General features: G+C 44.6%; 1 long non-coding RNA gene across 2 annotated transcripts; it reads right to left on the reverse strand.

Annotated features, from left to right (window-relative positions):
* Positions 1-719: 719 nt before the first annotated feature.
* LOC142302161 (uncharacterized) lies at positions 720-9,327 on the reverse strand. 2 transcript variants are annotated; one of them, XR_012752945.1, is made up of 4 exons: positions 9,209-9,327; positions 4,019-4,156; positions 3,772-3,918; positions 720-1,503 (listed from the first exon to the last, which is right to left on the reverse strand). It is a non-coding gene; the product is annotated as an uncharacterized LOC142302161 (long non-coding RNA). The 2 variants fall into 2 exon arrangements; XR_012752946.1 differs by lacking the exon at positions 4,019-4,156 and having other exon boundaries at positions 9,209-9,322.
* Positions 9,328-25,813: the final 16,486 nt, after the last annotated feature.

Here is a 25,813-nt window from a genome sequence, read left to right on the forward strand (position 1 = left end):
CAATATGGAGCTCTGGGGGGAGACTGTTCCATAGGGTTGGGACTGCTGTGGAGAAGGCTCTAACCCTGGGAGTCACCAGTCGACAGTGGCTTATCAACGGGATTTGGAGGAGGCCTTCCCTATGGGCCCGGACTGGTCGCTGGGACACATGAGGTCAGAGACTGTCTCGGAGATATGCTGGTCCTATGGCATGTAGGGCTTTATAGGTAATCACCAACACTTTGAATTGCACTCGGAAACTAATCGGTAGCCAGTGCAGCTCGAGGAGTGTTGGTAAAATGTGGGAACATCTAGGCAGTCCCACAATGGCTCTTGCAGCTGCATTCTGGACTACCTGCAGCTTCCGAATACTTTTCAAAGGTAGAACCATGTAGAGAGCATTGCAGTAGTCGATCCTTGAAGTAATAAGGGCATGGGCAACTGTGTGCAGAGCCTCACGATCCAAAAAAGGTTGCAACTGGTGCACCAGGCGTACTTGGGCAAACGCCACCCTCGCCACAGCCGATACATGGTGGTCTAATCTTAGCTGTTATCCCTGTGTCCATCACCTGTACATTTACGTGCCTTGCTATACCTGTTTGTCCCTGCTGTGCCCACATACTTGTCCATAGCCACCTGCCTCTGTCATCCTGCTTGTACTTCCAGGAAAGGAGAAACACGAGTTTTTGTAGTGCAAACAATACATAATTTATTTGGTGAGTATGGTGACAAGGGCTTGAAAGAGTTAAGATGAACACTAAAAACCGGATCAGAAAATAGATATTACATGCACCTAATACGGTAGGTCCAATACATCCACAAGGAATGTCCCTCTGTTTACAACATATAAATGAGGGCGTACAAAATCGTATTTACATATAATTCAGAGGGAACACTAGTATACCCAAATAGATAGTGGATGTATCAAGGCCAATGGCAGGTCCAAGGGTATGCAGTCAGATCATAACATTATATCATTAGAGTTCCTAGTGAGTCCAGGGTTTTGGCAAGCGTAATGTGAACATCACGCCTGAGCATAGATCATACCCTTTACTTGCCAGGCCCACGTCCGATAGCAGGTGCTGTGGTGTGACTTTTTGATCCGGAAAGGAGGCCCCAAATAGCCCGACGTACGTTTCGATGAAGGTATTCAGTCTTCTTCAGGGGATGGGATGCCATGGGGTACGTAGCAGAAATGCTGGTATTTAAATGGTGGCGGTAATTTTCCAATCCCGGAAATCACGTAGTGGCGCATGCGCAGATCCACCCGCAAAGTCTCGCGTGATGCACCGCCGTCATATCATCCCGCGCATGCGCGGGAGCGGGGATGCGTCACCATAGCTCCCGCGCATGCGCCCGATACCAGACGGCGGCGACAGTCACGGAGACAAAGGCAGGGGGACCTGGGCATGCGCGCATGAGAGCCGGGAATGGAAAAGATGTATATGCATCAGAACATTCAAGCCACCGATGAAAATATTTTCCAAAGGGATCCATAATAACATCATTAGGTGAATAGGATGCCTATATGGAAAAAAACAGATAAAGCCAGCATTAAAATGATGGGACCATGAGAACAGTTAAAAAAAGAGTTTAAAAATCACATTAACAATGACAAGAATTGCAGTAAGGCAAAAGGTGGTCACTTGGAGAAGATCAAAACCAACTAAAATAAGAGAATTTAATACCTAGTTTTTTAATAATAACAATGTTATAGAAAGGGAGCGTAGCTAATGGACTCATTAAGTCCCTGAGGGGCCATGGTGTTAAGTGTGAGAATCCATTTCACTTCACATTGTGCCAAGCGCTTTTTAAGATCACCACCCCTGATCCCCCCATTTATCATATCGATATCTCTGATTTTCAATTGGGAAGGGTCACAGGAGTGGTGAATCTTAAAGTGTCTTGGCAAGGTTTTCAGGAGTGTGTCATCAGTTGCCGTCCTGGCTGCAGCAATGTCTCTCACATGTTCTCTAACCCTGATGCGGAGCTCACGTGAAGTGAGCCCCACATATATCAGGGGGCAGGTACAGGTTGCAAAGTACACCACATGTGTAGAACCACATGTGATGTATTGCCGAATATTATAATTTTTCCTGCCATCCGAGGAACAGAACTGTGTACTGCGGAGGACATTGCCGCAAGCCAGGCAATGTCCACAGGGAAAACATCCCTGTAATGGACCCCGTGAACCGAAAGTATTAGGTATGGGGGGGACATAATGACTTCTTACTAGAAAATCTTTCAGATTTTTAGCTCGTCTAGGTGTCATTAGTGGCCGGTCTGTAAGGTTCTGGGCCAACACCGGATCGGTTAATAAAACCGACCAGTGTTACCTCATAATGTCCCGCATAGTATCCCATTTCTCATTATATGTCCCTATGAATCTTACTGAAGGGTCGAAAGAGTCCTGTTTTTTGGGAACGTGGGCAAGTAATTGTGCTCTAGGGGTTTTCTTGGCCCTATTGTACCCGAATTTGATGTTCCTATTGCTGTAACCCCTATCTGAGAAGCGGGCCCTGAGATCGGATGACTGGGTTTCAAACTTACTATCAGAGGAGCATATCCGCCTCATTCTCAGAAATTGTCCGGTAGGGATGGCACGGATAGTAGATGGATTATGGGCAGACGAAGCGTGCAGCAACGCGTTAACGGACGTCTTCTTACGAAAAACGTCCGTCTGGATTGACCCCCTGTCGTCAACCGATATTTCGACGTCCAGGAAGTCAATCAAGCGATTGCTGCACTTATATGTGAGTTTAATGTTAAACTTATTTTTGTTCAACTGCCCCATGAACTGATCAAGCTGCTCCGCCGGGCCCTGCCACACAAAAAGAATATCATCAATAAAACGATACCAGCACTGCACATGGGCCGATGCCCCCACGCCTCCGTCACCAAAAACCAGCCTCTCCCAAAATCCAAGGAAGAGGCAGGCGTACGAAGGCGCACAGGCCGCGCCCATGGCAGTGCCACGTCGCTGTAAATAAAAATAATCTTTAAAAACAAAAAAATTGTGTGTCAGGACGAAGCGGAGCAGCTCCAGAATCAGTTCACCCATTTCATCATCCCGACCAGACATCTCCAAGAAGAAGCGAACTGCTCTTAGCCCATCCTCATGTGCTATGCAGGTATACAGACCATCTACGTCAGCAGTGACGATAATCATATCGTCATCTAAAAAGATACCGTCAATTCGCCTAAGGACGTCCGTCGTGTCACGGACATATGAGGGTAGTGTCTCAACCATTGGCTGAAGATAATAATCGATGAATTTACATATAGGGTCACACATCCCCTCAATGCCTGACACGATCGGACATCCAGGCGGATTGACAGCATCTTTGTGTATTTTTGGTAAGACGTAGAAGGTCGGTATTTTAGGGTATTTTCTGCATAGGCCATCATACATTTTTTTGTCAATCAACCCGATCTCAAGGGCCCTCTCAAGGATTACAGCAAGTTCGCTGGTATATTTTCCTAAGGGGTTTGAAGGAAGCCTCACATATGTTCCCTTATCACGTAATTGCCGAATTACCTCATGCTCATATTTAACAGATGACATAACCACAATGTTTCCCCCCTTATCCGTGGGCTTTATAACAATATCAGGATAACTCTGTAGTTCAGTGAGGGCCTTTCTCTGCGAGTGGGTTAAATTATCCCATTTACGCCGAGTATCAATTTTTCTGAAGTCCTCACTGACTAACCTCACGAAGATATCTACCGCAGGGCATAGTAGGAAGGGGGGAAACTTAGTGGATTTTGGTAAAAGAGACTGGGGGAACGCACCTGTTGAGGGAGCCTCCTGCTCCTGGAGTAACTCTTCCAGGTTTTGGATGGCTTCCCTTTCGGCTTGGCTGTCTGTCACGGTGTCCTTCTTGTGAAAAAGTTTTTTAAGGATTCATTTACGTGCAAATAAGTTAACATCTTTCAGGGCTGTAACAAGATGGAAAGAGTTAGATGGAACAAATGTTAAACCACGGGAGAGGACCTCCACCTGAGCACCGGAAAGAACTCGTTCAGATAAATTGATTACCTGTAACTTGTTTCCGGATTTTTTATTTTTTCCAAGGGGCACAAGTTGTCGGTTCCGCTGTTTGACGCGATCTCCCACCGTCTCCGCAGGTATATAAGAACTCTCCGATGCCCCGGAGGAGGAGCCCTCACCAGAGGTCTGGGACACAGAAGATGCAGATCTACTGCGCTGGCCTCTACCAAACCGGTTAAAAGGGCGTCCCCTACCATTATCAATTTTCCATCTATATGCCTTTTGAGTAGAATAGTCCAATAGGTCCCTATTGAATTTCTTGATTTTATACATTTTAATTTCTTTTTCCCATTTCTCCAATTCCTTCTCCATCTCTGAATTGAATCGGGTTATAACTGTGACATCACATTTCTCTGTAATAGTTTTGTCCAGGGTTTCCAGCTCACTTTCAATCAGAGTCAGGGAACTGGAGTTGTGGTCACACAAGAGAGTCAAAAACCCCTTTGAGCAGGTTTGTGCCAATGTTTCCCATTTACTGCGGAATTCCTCGTCCTCAATTGCAAAAGACGGGAATACCTTAATTCTAAGGCCTCGTGGGACCATGTCCCTTTCGAGATATTTAGTTAAAAAGGCACGGTTCCACCATAATTTCATTCTCTTTTTGGAAAGATCTTTGTATTTATTAATAAGACTATCATCCGAGTGAACACCAGTCGCCCCACCAGCAGAGTCACCATCAATTTTCATAACGTCGTTACAGAGAAATGTGATGTCACAGTTATATCCCGATTCAATTCAGAGATGGAGAAGGAATTGGAGAAATGGGAAAAAGAAATTAAAATGTATAAAATCAAGAAATTCAATAGGGACCTATTGGACTATTCTACTCAAAAGGCATATAGATGGAAAATTGATAATGGTAGAGGACGCCCTTTTAACTGGTTTGGTAGAGGCCAGCGCACTAGATCTGCATCTTCTGTGTCCCAGACCTCTGGTGAGGGCTCCTCCTCCGGGGCATCGGAGAGTTCTTATATACCTGCGGAGACGGTGGGAGATCGCGTCAAACAGCGGAACCGACAACTTGTGCCCCTTGGAAAAAATAAAAAATCCGGAAACAAGTTACAGGTAATCAATTTATCTGAACGAGTTCTTTCCGGTGCTCAGGTGGAGGTCCTCTCCCGTGGTTTAACATTTGTTCCATCTAACTCTTTCCATCTTGTTACAGCCCTGAAAGATGTTAACTTATTTGCACGTAAATTAATCCTTAAAAAACTTTTTCACAAGAAGGACACCGTGACAGACAGCCAAGCCGAAAGGGAAGCCATCCAAAACCTGGAAGAGTTACTCCAGGAGCAGGAGGCTCCCTCAACAGGTGAGTTCCCCCAGTCTCTTTTACCAAAATCCACTAAGTTTCCCCCCTTCCTACTATGCCCTGCGGTAGATATCTTCGTGAGGTTAGTCAGTGAGGACTTCAGAAAAATTGATACTCGGCGTAAATGGGATAATTTAACCCACTCGCAGAGAAAGGCCCTCACTGAACTACAGAGTTATCCTGATATTGTTATAAAGCCCACGGATAAGGGGGGAAACATTGTGGTTATGTCATCTGTTAAATATGAGCATGAGGTAATTCGGCAATTACGTGATAAGGGAACATATGTGAGGCTTCCTTCAAACCCCTTAGGAAAATATACCAGCGAACTTGCTGTAATCCTTGAGAGGGCCCTTGAGATCGGGTTGATTGACAAAAAAATGTATGATGGCCTATGCAGAAAATACCCTAAAATACCGACCTTCTACGTCTTACCAAAAATACACAAAGATGCTGTCAATCCGCCTGGACGTCCGATCGTGTCAGGCATTGAGGGGATGTGTGACCCTATATGTAAATTCATCGATTATTATCTTCAGCCAATGGTTGAGACACTACCCTCATATGTCCGTGACACGACGGACGTCCTTAGGCGAATTGACGGTATCTTTTTAGATGACGATATGATTATTGTCACTGCTGACGTAGAGGGTCTGTATACCTGCATAGCACATGAGGATGGGCTAAGAGCAGTTCGCTTCTTCTTGGAGATGTCTGGTCGGGATGATGAAATGGGTGAACTGATTCTGGAGCTGCTCCGCTTCGTCCTGACACACAATTTTTTTGTTTTTAAAGATTATTTTTATTTACAGCGACGTGGCACTGCCATGGGCGCGGCCTGTGCGCCTTCGTACGCCTGCCTCTTCCTTGGATTTTGGGAGAGGCTGGTTTTTGGTGACGGAGGCGTGGGGGCATCGGCCCATGTGCAGTGCTGGTATCGTTTTATTGATGATATTCTTTTTGTGTGGCAGGGCCCGGCGGAGCAGCTTGATCAGTTCATGGGGCAGTTGAACAAAAATAAGTTTAACATTAAACTCACATATAAGTGCAGCAATCGCTTGATTGACTTCCTGGACGTCGAAATATCGGTTGACGACAGGGGGTCAATCCAGACGGACGTTTTTCGTAAGAAGACGTCCGTTAACGCGTTGCTGCACGCTTCGTCTGCCCATAATCCATCTACTATCCGTGCCATCCCTACCGGACAATTTCTGAGAATGAGGCGGATATGCTCCTCTGATAGTAAGTTTGAAACCCAGTCATCCGATCTCAGGGCCCGCTTCTCAGATAGGGGTTACAGCAATAGGAACATCAAATTCGGGTACAATAGGGCCAAGAAAACCCCTAGAGCACAATTACTTGCCCACGTTCCCAAAAAACAGGACTCTTTCGACCCTTCAGTAAGATTCATAGGGACATATAATGAGAAATGGGATACTATGCGGGACATTATGAGGAAACACTGGTCGGTTTTATTAACCGATCCGGTGTTGGCCCAGAACCTTACAGACCGGCCACTAATGACACCTAGACGAGCTAAAAATCTGAAAGATTTTCTAGTAAGAAGTCATTATGTCCCCCCCATACCTAATACTTTCGGTTCACGGGGTCCATTACAGGGATGTTTTCCCTGTGGACATTGCCTGGCTTGTGGCAATGTCCTCCGCAGTACACAGTTCTGTTCCTCGGATGGCAGGAAAAATTATAATATTCGGCAATACATCACATGTGGTTCTACACATGTGGTGTACTTTGCAACCTGTACCTGCCACCTGATATATGTGGGGCTCACTTCACGTGAGCTCCGCATCAGGGTTAGAGAACATGTGAGAGACATTGCTGCAGCCAGGACGGCAACTGATGACACACTCCTGAAAACCTTGCCAAGACACTTTAAGATTCACCACTCCTGTGACCCTTCCCAATTGAAAATCAGAGGTATCGATATGATAAATGGGGGGATCAGGGGTGGTGATCTTAAAAAGCGCTTGGCACAATGTGAAGTGAAATGGATTCTCACACTTAACACCATGGCCCCTCAGGGACTTAATGAGTCCATTAGCTACGCTCCCTTTCTATAACATTGTTTTTATTAAAAAACTAGGTATTAAATTCTCTTATTTTAGTTGGTTTTGATCTTCTCCGAGTGACCACCTTTTGCCTTACTGCAATTCTTGTCATTGTTAATGTGATTTTTAAACTCTTTTTTTAACTGTTCTCATGGTCCCATCATTTTAATGCTGGCTTTATCTGTTTTTTTCCATATAGGCATCCTATTCACCTAATGATGTTATTATGGATCCCTTTGGAAAATATTTTCATCGGTGGCTTGAATGTTCTGATGCATATACATCTTTTCCATTCCCGGCTCTCATGCGCGCATGCCCAGGTCCCCCTGCCTTTGTCTCCGTGACTGTCGCCGCCGTCTGGTATCGGGCGCATGCGCGGGAGCTATGGTGACGCGTCCCCGCTCCCGCTCATGCGCGGGATGATATGACGGCGGTGCATCACGCGAGACTTTGCGGGTGGATCTGCGCATGCGCCACTACGTGATTTCCGGGATTGGAAAATTACCGCCACCATTTAAATACCAGCATTTCTGCTACGTACCCCATGGCATCCCATCCCCTGAAGAAGACTGAATACCTTCATCGAAACGTACGTCGGGCTATTTGGGGCCTCCTTTCCGGATCAAAAAGTCACACCACAGCACCTGCTATCAGACGTGGGCCTGGCAAGTAAAGGGTATGATCTATGCTCAGGCGTGATGTTCACATTACGCTTGCCAAAACCCTGGACTCACTAGGAACTCTAATGATATAATGTTATGATCTGACTGCATACCCTTGGACCTGCCATTGGCCTTGATACATCCACTATCTATTTGGGTATACTAGTGTTCCCTCTGTATTATATGTAAATACGATTTTGTACGCCCTCATTTATATGTTGTAAACAGAGGGACATTCCTTGTGGATGTATTGGACCTACCGTATTAGGTGCATGTAATATCTATTTTCTGATCCGGTTTTTAGTGTTCATCTTAACTCTTTCAAGCCCTTGTCACCATATTCACCAAATAAATTATGTATTGTTTGCACTACAAAAACTCGTGTTTCTCCTTTCCTGGATTTAATTAGGAGTTTGTGCTACCTGTGTGGTCCCTGGGCAGACAGGGACGCCGGGTATATTTCTAGTATGATTTTCTGGAAATCTGTTATGATCCTGCTTGTACTTGCCTGCACTTGTGTCCATACCTGCCCTGGGGGTCAGATGCCACAGTCCCAGTCACTGCCCTGGGAGGGGGAACCTGTTGTCTGCCTCATGGTAGGCTCTTAATTAAGCCCCTCCCATTAAGGATAAGCCCGGGTTCCCCCTGTGGTCCAGTTAGTCCACTAATCCCGCTCGCTGCCTCTACACTGGCAGTGAGCGTTACAGTACTATTGGTTTATGTAATAAAAATTAAACTGACGGTTACTTTTTCAGTAAATGTAGTAATGTCTCAGGTCTCCACCATGTTTTCCAGTAACATCGCGGTTCCCTTTAAGCCGTATCCTCCTCGCACACATCTATCGCCGTCACAGTCAGGATACAGTAGGCTTAGCTCTGCACAGTATTTGCCAATGCCCGATTGTTCTTTCTATGAGATCAGCGGGTAAATTAACTTCTACTCGCATGACCGGCCTTGAGACCTTGTGATTGCAGGATGACTGAAGAGACGTGGATGAGATTGATGGGCATTCGTCTATTATGAATCACATTGGCTGAAGGTTCGGGTTATTATCAGTGACGGGAAAAGTTGTTCTATTAAAAAACAAAAACAGAATAACAGAATAATTACGTCTACAGAAACATCACACAATTACCTGAAATTTATAATCCTCGATTCCCAAACTACAGTGAGGAAAGGCCCCGATGACTTAATCTTCTCAAGTGTCAATTAAGTCTGTAAGAAGGTTAATGGAATGGGGTTTGATTACTTAAAGCAAAGGGGGTCCCCCTTTTCATAAAAAAAATGGTAAAAGCTCCCAATTCCACTACTAATTAAAATTACAAGAGGACTTGTCACTTATCTGTAAAAATCTCTGAGCTCTCCTGATTCTGTCGCTCTTTTCCGTTTTCAGATGCATCGCTCCATTGCTGAGATATTCACATTTGTTTCTTCCAGAGTGCAGTATGTGAAATCTCTGCTTGCAGAACAACTGGGTGTTTCAGTCTTCTCGGGGGGCGTGTGCTTGCACCCCTCCCAATCACTGTCTCAAATGCTGTTGAGCTGTGATTGGCACCTTTTGGAAGGGAGGGCTGAAAACGCACGCCTCTAGAGAAGACTCCGAAGAAACGGCCACTTGGACTGCAAGCAGAGATTTCACATAGTGTGCTCCAGAAAAAAACCAAATGTGAATATCTTTGCAATGAATTGGGGCAGTTCAAAACGGAAAAAAGCGGCCGAGTCAGGGGAGCGCCAAGATTATTATAACCTATGTTTTTTCAGCAAGTCACAGGTACTCTTTAAAACCTTATTTCTACAATATCAATAACAGCTCAGTGGCTACAAATTCTGAAATAAATGAAATTGTAAAACCAATCAAGTTCCAAAAATGCTCACTGCTCTGTATATCTCTCCCTAAAAGCCTGTATGTCATAGGCTATTACTAACCAGGTTGCCCATGGATAGGTCCTGTAAGTTTTTTATAACAGGTTGCACATGCTCAGTAAATATCGGCTATTCTTCTATAGTGGGTTTTCTCCTTTTAAGAGTGAGACAGTTTATATATGATTGCAGTATCCTCCATCCTACATAGACTGAACATGGGCACTGTGCACTTGCAGCTGACAAAGGAGGGACAGCTGTCCTTCTCTTTGATAGCCCTGCTCGGTGGTAGACTGTCACACGGAGGTTTACACAAACTTCACTGACTGTTATGGCAAAATTGGGCTCAGTTCAGATTGCAGATTCTGACTCTCCGCCCAATGGGTTCTGGTGTCTGGGACAACATAGGCATACTTGGGTGTCAACCTATTGTGTGCTGATTCATAGCCAGGCTAGCAAGAGTTAATCTCTGTCTGCTCCTTTTGATCACATTTTGTAGGGGGGTCTATCACATCTGCTCCCCTCCTGTTTATGTTGGTTGAATCCTTCCACCCATGCCAGCTATAGTTTGTCTATGTTGGTCTGTGAGGTGTGGTGTCCCAGACTCTCTGGTGAAAGTTGTGCCTTTTGTTTGGTGTGGTTGTGGAAGTTTACCCCTGTTGTTTTGTCGCTTCCTTCCTGCTCTTGTTTTTCCTCCTGAATCTCTTATTGTCTTATCCTGTGTGTGTGCTGTGTGACAGAGTTTTGGTTTAGCCTTGTCTGTCATGATCTGTGGTTTTCAACACGCTCCTGAACCGACTCTCCCTGGGAGGAGGGGGAATACGATCAAAAATGGTCAGGAGCAGGGCCAGGAAGGAGACTCAGGCCTCTCCACCATCGGGAGTATCTCTGAGATTAGGGATAGCATAGGGTCCCATAGCTTGAGGGACAGCTTAGGAGCCATCGTGACTTAGATGCAGCCGTGTAAGCATAGAAGTACCAGTCTCTAATCCACCACTGGTTTCGCACTTTGCTCACCCTAACCAATCAGAAAGCAGCTTTCATTTTCAAACAGCTCTGATAAAATGAAAGCTGCGCTGCGATTGGTGTTTGGAGCTAAGAGTGAACACATAGTGGAATATATATACCTAGAACACATCCAGAACAGGAGCATTAGAAACCTTTACACGGGTGGTGGGGACAAACAAGAATTACACGTGTTGATATACTGTATTATTAGAAACTATGCATAGCCCCAGGTTATTAAAGTTTGAAAAACAAAATTCTGGGATAACCCCTTTTAATTTTGTCATCACAAGCAATGTACAGCGTCAACCAAAATTATTCACTCCCATTAATAATTAGTAAAATTTCCAAATTTTTTATTCTTTGTAACAAACCAAAAAAACAAGAACAACTAATATAACAAGTTTTTTTCTGCAAATTCATCACAAAATGCCACATTTACTAATTACTGCAGACTGAAAATTCACACCCTTCATGACTAGTCTTTTTAGTAGTTAGCAGAACCCCTTTAGCTGTTATGACCTGCGGCAAATGTGACGTGAAAAGCAAAAGGGTAACAATGTTTTGAACTTTTGACTTTCAGGCTTCATATCTCTATATTCACTACAGCTTTGAGCATGAGATGACCTTCATTTTATAGACAATCATTTTGGCTGTCTCATACATAAATGTGACTTGCAGCTATTTAGTATAAGATCAGTTATGTAGATTCTTGTCATGTCACTGCATTGTTACCGATTTGCTCCTGGTGTTTGAATCTTTTTCTTCCTGTATACTACAAATTACAACCTGTCCTCACTGACAGGTGATATTCGGCTCTGCACGGACTTGGTGGCACGTTGGTGTTGGACTCTGTTTACACTACACAGTCTGACAAGTAACCTGATGCTTTATAGTTGTTCAGCCAGAGTCGGGTGTTGGCTGATTCAGATTTACTGGTCTTCAGCCCTGCAGGAGTTATTTCCTGCAGACTGATAAGCAGGACCTAAGAGCTCAGGTTGCTAATTGCCACATGCAGCTGTCTCCTTCATATTTAAGGTACGGTTTCTTTCAGTATGTGCCGGTAAAAGCTTCAGCGTAACTCCAGCGATTCCGGTTTTAGTGGTGATCCTGTTTATGGTGATCTGTAGTTGCGATTTTGAATGGTGTGTACATTTCCCTGTTGTGCGTTTACTTCCTTCCATTGTCATTATTCACCTATACACATATTGTCTCTCCTTTGTGATTGAGTACATTGTGTATGAGTCTTTCGTTGTCCCTTGTCCATGTCGTTTCTGTGGAGTTTTGTTACTGTGTTTCGGCCCACCCCAAAGAATGGGGAAAGGAGGAGTAAGATCAGGGCTCGGACAGGAGTCAAGGTTACGCTGGGGGCTGCTCAGACCTGGCTACCATCAAGCCTACCTCTGAGATAAGGGACAGCGCAAGGTCTCGAATCTGAGGGCCAGCCTAGGAGCCCATATCCTGTCATTACATACCCCATGACACTCGCATTCCCTAGTAGCTCAGTGTGTTAATAGGATGATTCCCAAGCGAATGGCCACTGATTCGAATCGAGAAACAGCCATAAAAGAGATTCCCAAGAAAGAGAAACAGCATCGTCCAGCTCATTGATAGTTGTCTTTCGGTCAAGAAAATTTCCAAACTGCACAATGTGAGCGCCATGACAGATAGAAGAATACAAAATGAAGTCGATCCATCCATTCAAAAGCAAAGAGGTGACGTCCATCAAAATATCAGAGTCAACAAGTCGGCTCATTCTCAGATTTATCAGTTGTGGACAAATCCGGTAGTGGAGGCAGCTCATATGCTCTTTGTAATAGTGAAATCATAGACGTCCATGCACCGTGCGACGTACATTACACTAGTTTGGAAGGGTGGTCCGAAAAAAGGTGAAGAAGCCTCAATGTCAATATCGTCATAAGAAGCGTCGGATCGTATTTGCAAAGATGTAAGAAAAGTGAAAGATTGGAAACGGGTGATATGGAGCAATGAGACGAAAGTCAATAGATGACTCTGATGGGGGAAATGGGTCTAGAAGAAACAAGGGAAAAAAGGGCTAATGGATTGAGAAATTGAAGGAACTGTCAAGTTCGGTGGAGGAAGCCTGGTGATATATTTCACAGACAAAGGTATTGGATACTTGATCAGCATCAATGGTGGTCTCAGTGCTGAGCTATATGTGAGTATTCTACAAAACGAGTTAGTTATTCTGTATACTGTAGTACTGTAGGTATGAAAAAGATGACATAGTGTTCCAGCAGGACAACGACCCGAAGCATATGGCGAGATTGGAGAAGAAACGGTCCAGTGACCATGAAGTAGAGGAGTTGGATTGTTATCACAGGCCCCGGACCTCAACCCAATCCTACACTTGTGGGAGAAGAAAAACCTGTATACATACCCAAGAGAGCGACCAGTATACACCAACACTGGAAACGTGGAGAAGAGACCTGGGATCAGATTTCGGTGGAGACATCCTTGAATCTGGTGGAGAGCCCAAATGGATTCAGGCTGTGCAGAAAGCCAAAGGTGGGTTTACAAAATACTAACAAAATAATACAAATTAAAATTCTGATTTTTAGGAGCAAAACAGTAATAATGCAGAGACATGACAAGAATCTATATAACTAATCATATCCTAAATAGTTCCAAGAGGAAATTATATATAAGATAGCCAAGATGATTGTCTATAAAGTGAAGTTAGGTTAGTCTCACGCTCAAGGCTGTAGAGGATGGTGGGATATGGAGACTGAAAGGCAAAAGTGCAAAACATTGTTACTCTTTTGCTTGCTAGTGTATAAACACACACACAATATATTATAATATATATATATATATATATATATATATATATATATCTCTTGTAAACTGTGCTCCTCATGGGCAGGGTCCTCTTTCCTCCTGTACAAGTCTGTGACTTGTATTGTTCATGATCACTGTACTTGTCTTTACTATGTATGAGTCTTTTCACATGTAAATGTAAGAAATGGCGCTATAATAATAATTGTGTCTGTATATATATATATATATATATATATATATATATATATACACACTGTACATACACACACAAAGAAAAACTTCACTCCAATGCAAAACATTTTTAAGGTGTTTATGAGTGTAATGTGGCATTTTTATAGATTTTTCAAATGCACTATGCACAAAATAAGTATGGTCAAAGGAGTAATAAATTAAGAATAATTACCGGAGTGCTAATGTAAGAAGCAGCAATGTTAATACTTAAAATAGAAAAACCTGGAGCCTTCTCCGACTCATAGTATAAGAGTCTCGGCTCAAGCCTCGGCACGGAGGAGAGACACCGGTAGAAGCTCACATTCTCTAAGTAACTTCAGCAAGTGCGACAAGATTGCCCCCTTGTGTAAATCTCAAGACAAGACGATGAGCCTCTTCGAAAACTATCGAAGCCAAAGACTGGAAAAAATATCTCTTCCCGTTAACGATCCATTTCAGTCTAGACAGTCTGGGGTGTTTTAAACAGAAAGTGAAGAGAACATGGAAATTTGGGTGTAGTGGAGTTGCCTGAGACTGGAACTTCATTCCCCCAAAGAGGAACTGATTCAGAGGAATGGAGCCCATAAAGGGAGTGAAGCCCTCGATACTGGTCTGTAGAGACGCTCCGAGCTGGGAACCCACCAAAGAAGAATATTGTATCCTTCTAAATTTTATTTGGTAACTATTCCTGATAAAAGGAGCCTTTGTGCTCTGAAAGCTGCAAATATATTTTTTCTGGTTAGCCAATAAAGGTATCACTCCTAGAATACTTTTATTATTTTTGAGCATAAAAGTATTTACTCCTCTAAAGAGACTAACTTCCGTTACTTGCACAGACAGGACTCGGATTAGGAAACCGAGGAATATTTTAATACGTGATCACCTAGAACATACAGTTTATGGAAACTTCTGGAAAGTCCCTTTAAATCATGACGTTGGTGACTCGGATCCTGTTCCAGATAAAGTAAAAGTCTGGCTTCTTCAGCAGATAAAGCAATTAGATGTTAAGATACTTCCTTTCACTGCATAATAAAGGAAGCAAAGTGTGCCAGATCTTCAACCACGATAAGGAAAACACTTGTGAAGATAGGGTTACGCAGACAATGGGGCAGTGTGAGCCTAATCTGCGGATTATACATTGATGACTGCACAACACAACATCCTCCATCCAGAAACACAGCACATTCACAAAGTATTCACACCTCTCAACTTTAGCCACAAGTTTTCAAGTAGGAGATTGGCCCTTGAGGTCCTTTCCAACTCTACCATTCTATGATTCAAGATGTATTTTACTTATTGGGAAGAGTCTTCTTCACCTGCATGTGGTTGAGGTTTTCGGCAGACGTTGGTGAGACCCTTCGATTGTAAATCAACATTGTGTAAATGTAATAAAGACTCAACATCCTTGATGTGATGCTTGACACTATATAGCGTAGTGTGATGCTAGTCACTAGGTGGCGCTAGATACTACCTGCGTGACAAGACACAGGGAGCAGTCAGACACGAGATCAAGATACGGGCCGAGGGTCAGGATACAAGGAGAGTATGTATAGGATACAGGGAGCAGGAGGAGACGTGGTCAGGAGAAGGTCCGAGGTCAGAAGCCAGGAGGTAACGACAAAGTCAGGGGGTTGGGCAGAGCAGAGTCAACTACAGTCCAGGGTCGAGAAGCCAAGATCACTGTACACAAATGGGAGCCAAAAGCACTTACTGCGAAATCAGGAAATACGACTGGTGACGTTCCAGGGCGAGCATGCTCCCTAATGAAGCAGAGCAATCACCAGGTATGAGGAGCATCTGATAAAGCCCCTCCCAGAACCAGCGTACGACCCAGTGCTGAGAAATAACCCATCCACAGGAGCCCAAGATAAACAACAGAGCATCTAAACCTGCAAAACACTCAGCGCGATGGAATAGGCAAGTACCGGCTGTGCAAAAGAGCATGGCAGAACGTAAGAGAGCACAAGCTGCTCTGCATATTGGAACCATGGCACTTGAGATGTTTCTACAACTCAGGATAAAATAAAACGATTCGACCTGACATGGAGAAACACCCACCTGTAAGAAGGCCAAAAAGTAAACCACACAGTCAAAGGGATTGTCTGTAGGCATGGTTGTGCCAGGGTAATAATACTGGGATGGGTCACCAAAACTCGTGGGTCTTAAGGAACACAATTATCTTCTTTAGTGTTAGAGGCAACAAGGTTAGGTTGGGACACCTTTTTGTAAAATTGGGGCACTCAGTTTCAGGTGTAACTGGCGGCGTGTGCTTGTGTGCAAAGCAGATGGTTGTAAGAGAAGCTTAATTTTTCATACAGAATAGTGTAGATAATCACCCAAGTGCCCTTATACAGAGGGCTACCACGGCCACTGCACCAAAAGAGTATTTAACTACAGCCACTGCAGCAAACCTATAAACGGATGATGATGATGATGGGTATCCAATCATATCCACTGCACTAAACGAATACATGGATGACTGAGCCATGAGTATCCAACCATAGCCACTGCACCAAACATATACACGGCTGGTTGAATGAGGAGTATCCAACCACAGCTACTGCACCAAAGATATACACGATTGTCTGAACCACAAGCATCCAACCACGGCCATTGCACCAATCCCATACACGGATGACAGCCACAAGTATCAAACCACCGCGCCAAACCTATACATGGATGACTGAGCCACGAGTATCCAATCACTTTGACAGCGCCAAACCTATACATGGATGGCTGAGCTACAAGTATCAAATCATGGTGACTGCACCAGCCCTATACATGCATGTCTGAGCCATGAGTATCCAATCATTTTGACTGCACCAAACCTATATACGGATGACTGAGGAACAAGTATCCAATCATGGTGACTTCCCCAAACCAATACACAGATAACTGAGCCATAAATATCCAACTATGGTGATTGCACCAAATCTATACACCAATGGCTGAGCCATGAGTATTCAATCACGGTGATTGCATCAAACCTTCTTTTGCCCACAGCTGCAGTATTTAGCACTGATAATCCACCGCACCATAGGCTTATACAGACTGGCACCACCACCATTCATCTGATCATTGTCTATCAGGTCTTCCACAGTGCAATCTTCTCTATCTTGGTTCTTTGCCGTTTTGCGCACATTTCTTATAAACTGACGGCAGATCAGGGAAGAATGTGTGGGCCGTGGGTCTACCTGGCAGGCATTAGTTGACATTTCAAGCCCTTTGATCTACAGCTGTGGTTTGGGCTCCTTCCAGCCATAACATTACCAGATCCTGTTGAGGTGGAAAGCTAGGTGTCGGATGACACACTCAAGGAAGAGAAGCCGGTAACTTGGGTTTATAGACATAAACTAATGAATCACATTTGGAACGGAATCTGTGTTTTCTGTTATCACAGAAATCATTGCCCGGCGATGTGTTCATGTCAAGATGAGCCTCCCTAATAAATACCTGGATGTCAGGAGCCTTCTTAGCCTCAAAGATTAATGGTCAATGTTGTAACATTGAAAGCTAGTGAGAAGATAAACAGAAGAGCAGCATTGGGCCTGTGATCACTAAGGCCGAGCACCTGATCTCCCAGTGTACAGAAGATGCTTTACCTGGCACAGATAAGGTGACTCCTCAGCTCGATCCCAGTGCCTGGTAGAGCTGGTAATCCTGATGTCCCCTCTAGCTAAAAGCAATTGCAAATATGGAAAGAAGCCAAAGAGAACCAGTGACTCCATCTTGCTGTATCTAAGGATAATACACAACCCAAGGACAACCCATGGTCCCACATGTGTGTAGTGATCAGCATCAGAGACATATACCGTAACTCTGCTGTCTACATACAAATAGACTCATACACAGCACAAAACCTTCTTTCTTTTGACCTATTAACATTTGCAAAGATCCATGAGATGAGACAACAGGTTCCCACATTGTGTTACTGGCAGCAATACCTCCGAAGTCTATAGTGGGTTAGAGATTTCATCACTTGCTGTCCCCTCATTATGGTATTTTAACAACCAGGGCCAAGCAGCTGCCGCCAAGGCAAATAAAAGCATAGGATTGGAAGCTCAGATGGTCTCGATTCGAGTAAAGAATATAATGGAAGTCAATGGGAAACTGAAGGAGGACTGAGGTGGGGAGGCAGGAAAAGCGCTAGGGCTGAAATGGATGGAAACCACGCTCAAATGGAATGGTAACTGCATGGGGAAGATCACAGGACATGTCTCTGACTCCCAAGTCACTGCTGGGAAATGTTGTCAGAGTATTACACTACTTTTACGGAGTGACAATAAAACATACAAAACCAAAGACAAATGGATTTTACAGGTAGAAATGTTAGGAAACATTATTTCCTGTATAATGACTTGCATATAAGGCAAATTAAGAAGAGAAAAAACCCCGACCTCCTCCACTCCTTAATAGCCAGGCCATCTCTCAATGTATCATAGTATCATAGTATCATAGTTTTTAAGGTTGAAGGGAGACTCTAAGTCCATCTAGTTCAACCTGTAGCCTAACATGTTGATCCAGAGGAAGGCAAAAAAAACCCAATGTGGCAAACAAGTTCCAATGGGGAAAAAATTTCCTTCCTGACTCCACATCCGGCAATCAGACTAGTTCCCTGTATCAATACCCTGTCATAAAATCTAATATACATAACTGGTAATATTAAATTTTTCAAGAAAGGCATCCAGGCTCTGCTTAAATGTTAGTAGTGAATCACTCATTACAACATCATGCGGCAGAGAGCTCCATAGTCTCACTGCTCGTACAGTAAAGAATCCTCGTCTGTGATTATGATTAAACCTTCTTTCCTCAAGACGTAGCGGATGCCCCCGTGTTCCAGTCGCAGGCCTAGGTGTAAAAAGATCTTTGGAAAGGTCTCTGTATTGTCCCCTCATATACATTGTGATTAGATCCCCCCTAAGCCTTCGTTTTTCCAGACTAAATAACCCCAAGTTTAATAACCTGTCTTGGTATTGCAGCCCACCCATTCCTCTAATAATCTTGGTGGCTCTTCTCTGCACCCTCTCCAGTTCAGCTATGTCCTTCTTATATATCGGTGACCAGAATTGTACACAGTATATAAGTGCGGTCGCACTAGTGACTTGTACAGAGGTAGAACTATATTTTTTTCATGAACACTTCTACCTCTTTTAATACATCCCATTATTTTATTAGCCCTGGCAGCAGTTGCCTGACACTGTCCACTAAAGTGAAGTTTACCATCCACCCATACACCCAAGTCTTTTTCTGTGTCTGTTTTACCCAGTGTTCTACAATTAAGTACATAATCATAAATGTTATTTCCTCTACCCAAGTGCATGACCTTACATTTATCTACATTAAACTTCAATTGCCACTTCTCAGCCCAATCCTCCAATTTACATAAATCTCCCTGTAATATAAAATTATCCTCCTCTGTATTGATTACCCTGCAGAGTTTAGTATCATCTGCAAATATTGAAATTCTACTCCGCATGCCCCCAACAAGGTCATTTATAAATATGTTGAAAAGAAGCAAGCCCAATACTGACCCCTGTGGTACCCCACTATGAACTGAGACCCAGTCCGAGTACGTACCATTAATAACCACCCTTTGTTTCCTATCACTGAGCCAGTTTTTAACCCAGTTACACATATTTTCCCCTATCCCCATTATTCTCATTTTATGTACCAACCTTTTGTGTGGCACCGTATCAAAAGCTTTTGAAAAGTCCATATACACAACATCCACTGCATTTCCCTGGTCCAGGCTTGAACTTACCTCTTCATAGAAGCTGATCAAATTAGTTTGACAGGATCGATCCCTCATAAACCCATGTTGATACTCTGTCATAAGGTTATTTTTCTTGAGATACTCCAGTATAGCATCTCTCAAGAAACCCTCAAGGATTTTACCAACCGTAGAGGTTAAACTTACCGGCCTATAATTTCCCGGCTCAGTTTTTGTCCCCTTTTTGAATATTGGCACCACATTTGCTATGCACCAGTCCTGCGGTACCGACCCTGTTAGTAAGGAATCTGAGAAGATTAAAAATAATGGTCTATCTATCACAGAACTCAATTCCTGTAGTACTCTGGGGTGTATGCCATCCGGGCCCGGAGATTTGTCAACCTTAGTGATTTCGAGGCGGCGGCGTACTTCCTGCTGGGTTAAGCAGGTAATATTCAAGGGTGAATTTATGGTATCACTGGTCATGTCATCTGCCATGGCATTTTCTTGTATAAAAACCGTAGAAAAAAAGCCATTCAGCAGGTTGGCTTTACCCTCATCTGTGTTTTTCTTTCGCTTATGACTACTGTAGATGACATATTAGAGGGGGAAATAAAACTACACCAGCCTGTGGTCGCCGATAAATGTAATTTTAAGATTTCACTACCTTATCTGGGCATGTGGTGTGTGTGTCATAATCAGACATAGTCTGCTTAATTTATGAAGAAGGGACTCAATTTCACAAAGCCTATGTAGACAATGCAAGAACTGCCAAAATTTAGAAGAGGGACTTTGATACACCCTGTATTAGACATAGAGGAGGGCCTCATACACATTCTGTTAAACTGGTTAGCTAGAGGGACTCCTAAAGCCTATGCACCAAGTGCAAGGGCTGCAAAAAATTAGAATGAGGGACTTCAATACACCCTGGAAGACACGTAGAGAAAGGCATCAGAAAACATTTTTTTCACATTTTTAAGGAGTGGGACTCCTAGAGTGATAAAGCCTATGCACTTATTCCAAGCAGGGGTGGGATTCAAATTTTTAACAACAGCTTCTTTTCCCAGCAGATCTTATCTCATGTGCTCCTTTTCCCCTGCAGATCCTGTCCCATATGGCTCCTCTCCCCATGTAGCTCCCATCCATGCAGCCTCCTCTCCCCATATAGCTCCCATCTATGCAGCCTCCTCTCCCCATATAGCTCCCATCTATGCAGCCTCCTCTCCCCATATACAGTTAGGTCCAGAAATATTTGGACAGTGACACAATTTTCGCGAGTTGGGCTCTGCATGCCACCACATTGGATTTGAAATGAAACCTCTACAACAGAATTCAAGTGCAGATTGTAACGTTTAATTTGAAGGTTTGAACAAAAATATCTGATAGAAATTGTAGGAATTGTACACATTTCTTTACAAACACTCCACATTTTAGGAGGTCAAAAGTAATTGGACAAATAAACCAAACCCAAACAAAATATTTTTATTTTCAATATTTTGTTGCGAATCCTTTGGAGGCAATCACTGCCTTAAGTCTGGAACCCATGGACATCACCAAACGCTGGGTTTCCTCCTTCTTAATGCTTTGCCAGGCCTTTACAGCCGCAGCCTTCAGGTCTTGCTTGTTTGTGGGTCTTTCCGTCTTAAGTCTGGATTTGAGCAAGTGAAATGCATGCTCAATTGGGTTAAGATCTGGTGATTGACTTGGCCATTGCAGAATGTTCCACTTTTTTGCACTCATGAACTCCTGGGTAGCTTTGGCTGTATGCTTGGGGTCATTGTCCATCTGTACTATGAAGCGCCGTCCAATCAACTTTGCGGCATTTGGCTGAATCTGGGCTGAAAGTATATCCCGGTACACTTCAGAATTCAACCGGCTACTCTTGTCTGCTGTTATGTCATCAATAAACACAAGTGACCCAGTGCCATTGAAAGCCATGCATGCCCATGCCATCACGTTGCCTCCACCATGTTTTACAGAGGATGTGGTGTGCCTTGGATCATGTGCCGTTCCTTTTCTTCTCCAAACTTTTTTCTTCCCATCATTCTGGTACAGGTTGATCTTTGTCTCATCTGTCCATAGAATACTTTTCCAGAACTGAGCTGGCTTCATGAGGTGTTTTTCAGCAAATTTAACTCTGGCCTGTCTATTTTTGGAATTGATGAATGGTTTGCATCTAGATGTGAACCCTTTGTATTTACTTTCATGGAGTCTTCTCTTTACTGTTGACTTAGAGACAGATACACCTACTTCACTAAGAGTGTTCTGGACTTCAGTTGATGTTGTGAACGGGTTCTTCTTCACCAAAGAAAGTATGCGGCGATCATCCACCACTGTTGTCATCCGTGGACGCCCAGGCCTTTTTGAGTTCCCAAGCTCACCAGTCAACTCCTTTTTTCTCAGAATGTACCCGACTGTTGATTTTGCTACTCCAAGCATGTCTGCTATCTCTCTGATGGATTTTTTATTTTTTTTCAGCCTCAGGATGTTCTGCTTCACCTCAATTGAGAGTTCCTTAGACCGCATGTTGTCTGGTCACAGCAACAGCTTCCAAATGCAAAACCACACACCTGTAATCAACCCCAGAACTTTTAACTACTTCATTGATTACAGGTTAACGAGGGAGACGCCTTCAGAGTTAATTGCAGCCCTTAGAGTCCCTTGTCCAATTACTTTTGGTCCCTTGAAAAAGAGGAGGCTATGCATTACAGAGCTATGATTCCTAAACCCTTTCTCCGATTTGGATGTGAAAACTCTCATATTGCAGCTGGGAGTGTGCACTTTCAGCCCATATTATATATATAATTGTATTTCTGAACATGTTTTTGTAAACAGCTAAAATAACAAAACTTGTGTCACTGTCCAAATATTTCTGGACCTAACTGTATCTCCCATCTATGCAGCCTCCTTTCCCCATATAGCTCTCATCTATGCAGCCTCCTCTCCCATATAGCTCTCATCTATGCAGCCTCCTCTCCCCATATAGATCCCATCTATGCAGCCTCCTCTCCCCATATAGTTGCCATCTATGCAGCCTCCTCTCCCCATATAGCTCCCGTCTATGCAGCCTCCTCTCCCCATATAGCTCCCATCTATGCAGCCTCCTCTCCCCATATAGCTCCCGTCTATGCAGCGTCCTCTCCCCATATAGCTCCCATCTATGCAGCCTCCTCTCCCCATATAGCTCCCATCTATGCAGCCTCCTCTCCCCATATAGCTCTCATCTATGCAACCTCCTCTCCCCATATAGATCCCATCTATGCAGCCTCCTCTCCCCATATAGCTCCCATCTATGCAGCCTTTTCTCCCCATATAGCTCTCATCTATGCAGCCTCCTCTCCCCATATAGCTCCCATCTATGCAGCCTCCTCTCCCCATATAGCTCTCATCTATGCAGCCTCCTCTCCCCATATAGCTCTCATCTATGCAGCCTCCTCTCCCCATATAGATCCCATCTATGCAGCCTCCTCTCCCCATATAGCTCCCGTCTATGCAGCCTCCTCTCCCCATATAGCTCCCATCTATGCAGCCTCCTCTCCCCATATAGCTCCCGTCTATGCAGCGTCCTCTCCCCATATAGCTCCCATCTATGCAGCCTCCTCTCCCCATATAGCTCCCATCTATGCAGCCTCCTCTCCCCATATAGCTCTCATCTATGCAGCCTCCTCTCCCCATATAGATCCCATCTATGCAGCCTCCTCTCCCCATATAGCTCCCATCTATGCAGCCTTCTCTCCCCATATAGCTCTCATCTATGCAGCCTCCTCTCCCCATATAGCTCCCATCTATGCAGCCTCCTCTCCCCATATAGCTCTCATCTATGCAGCCTCCTCTCCCCATATAGCTCTCATCTATGCAGCCTCCTCTCCCCATATAGCTTCCATCTATGCAGCCTCCTCTCCCCATATAGCACCCATCTATGCAGCCTCCTCTCCCCATATAGCTCTCATCTATGCAGCCTCTTCTCCCCATATAGCTCTCATCTATACAGCCTCCTCTCCCCATATAGCTCCCACCTATGCAGCCTCCTCTCCCCATATAGCTCTCATCTATGCAGCCTCCTCTCCCCATATAGCTCTCATCTATGCAGCCTCCTCTCCCCATATAGCTCCCATCTATGCAGCCTCCTCTCCCCATATAGCTCCCATCTATGCAGCCTCCTCTCCCTATATAGCTCTCATCTATGCAGCCTCCTCTCCCCATATAGCTCCCATCTATTCAGCCTCCTCTCCCCATATAGCACCCATCTATGCAGCCTCCTCTCCCTATATAGCTCTCATCTATGCAGCCTCCTCTCCCCATATAGCTCCCATCTTATGCGGCCTCCTCTCCCCATATAGCTGCCATCTTATGCGGCCTCCTCTCCCCATATAGCTCCCATCTTATGCGGCTCCTCTCCCATATAGCTCCCATTTTATGCGGCTCCTCTCCCTGCATCTTTGGCTCACTGAGCGCTTACTTGCTCCAAGCACCGGTGGCCTCTGCTCTGTCTTCCGTCCTCCGCGGCACTCTCTAAGCACTCTGACGCTGACAGATGGCAGTAAAAGGAGCTCACACTGCCGTGACCCCCTCTGCAGCATCAGCACGTCGCTGCACGCTAGGTCAGGGAGCAGACAGGCTCCACTGAACCCGGAAGTGCAGCGCGGAGGTACGGGGATTCATGTGTGCTAGTGTCTTAAAGAGACTACACAAGTGAATACAGGGAACCGGATCGCCAGAGCCGTTTCTTGCCGATTCAGGGAACCGGCTGCTATTTTAACAACCGGTTCGCCCGAACCGGACAAAACCGGCTGAATCCCACCCCTGATTCCAAGGGCTGAAAAACATTTACCCCAGTGGGTATACATCTAAATATGTAAGAGAATTGTAGAGGTAGGTCTCATACACATCCTGAAAAAGTTATGAAGGAAGGCGTCATACACACCTTGGAAATAAGAGCGAGGGTCACATAATGACCCTCTAAAGACTTGGAGCAAGCCTCCTGATGACCTCAAAAGATTTTGAGTGAGGACTGCCTGTTGACACTCCAAAATATTTTGACCGAGGGTCCCCTGATGATCATCAAAAGATTTTGAGCGAAGGCTGCATGAAGACCTTCAAAAGATTAGGAGAAAGGGCCGGCTGATGACCCTCAAAAGATTTTGAATGAGGGATGCCTGATGACCCTCAAAAGATTTGGAACAAAGGCCGCCTGATGACGCTCTAAAGATTTTGAGCTCGGTAGTATCGCCCTGTGTACTCGCATGCAAAGCTTCCACTTCAATTGTAAGCAACGAGTATTTCAGTAGACACAGGAACTTGATGATTACGCTGATTATGGCGTCATTGCCACTCACCATCCTAGTTGACTCCTAAAAGTTTTCTGGTACCTCATATTCATGGCCACTCTTCACACTCTTCAGTACTTATGTGCAGAGGCTGATCGGAATACCGATGGGCATGTTGTAGCTGGTATTCAACTATGGCACTCTGCTGCTCTTGCCAACACTTGTAATGTGGAGTACCAGTGCGTGGGCATATCACATACCAGTCGGTGAGATGGTACTTGTAAGTACAGCTGCAGCACTGCCAAATCAGCGGCAGCTGTAGGTGACTTGTGGAAATGGGCACATACCTTCACAAGTAGCTCAAACAAATCTGGGTAGGTTTCCAGAAACTGCTGAACCACTAATATGAGTACATAGGCCCGGCATGGTACATGTGCGAGCTTGACAAGCTTCAGAGCCCCCCCAGGTTATGGCCATTATCACACACCACCATGCCTGGTTGTAGATTCAGCGGCGAAAGCCACAGATCTGTCTGCTGTCTGGTCTGTTACAGTTTGTCACCTTAACACATGAGTTTCAGCCTGTTGCCGCTTCACTAAGGCAGGGCTACAGTGTTTAAAGATGGCGACTGATATAGATGACAATTTGGAGAGGGGGGATGAGGAGGACGGGTTGCAGGAACTGGTGTAGGAGGCGGCGGCAACCCTGATGGAACTATGGCCCATAATCCTCAGCATCAGTAGCATGTGTGCCAGCCCAGGGTCTGACTCAGTCCTGGCCTCCACAAAGTTCACCAATTGCGCCATCAGTGAAGCGAAACAACCCTGGCCACAAGCATTTGTCCATGTGTCTGTAGTTAAGTGGACCTTCTCAGTAACTGTGTTGG

Source organism: Anomaloglossus baeobatrachus, chromosome 4, assembly GCF_048569485.1.
Source record: "Anomaloglossus baeobatrachus isolate aAnoBae1 chromosome 4, aAnoBae1.hap1, whole genome shotgun sequence".
Lineage (NCBI taxonomy): Eukaryota > Metazoa > Chordata > Amphibia > Anura > Aromobatidae > Anomaloglossus > Anomaloglossus baeobatrachus.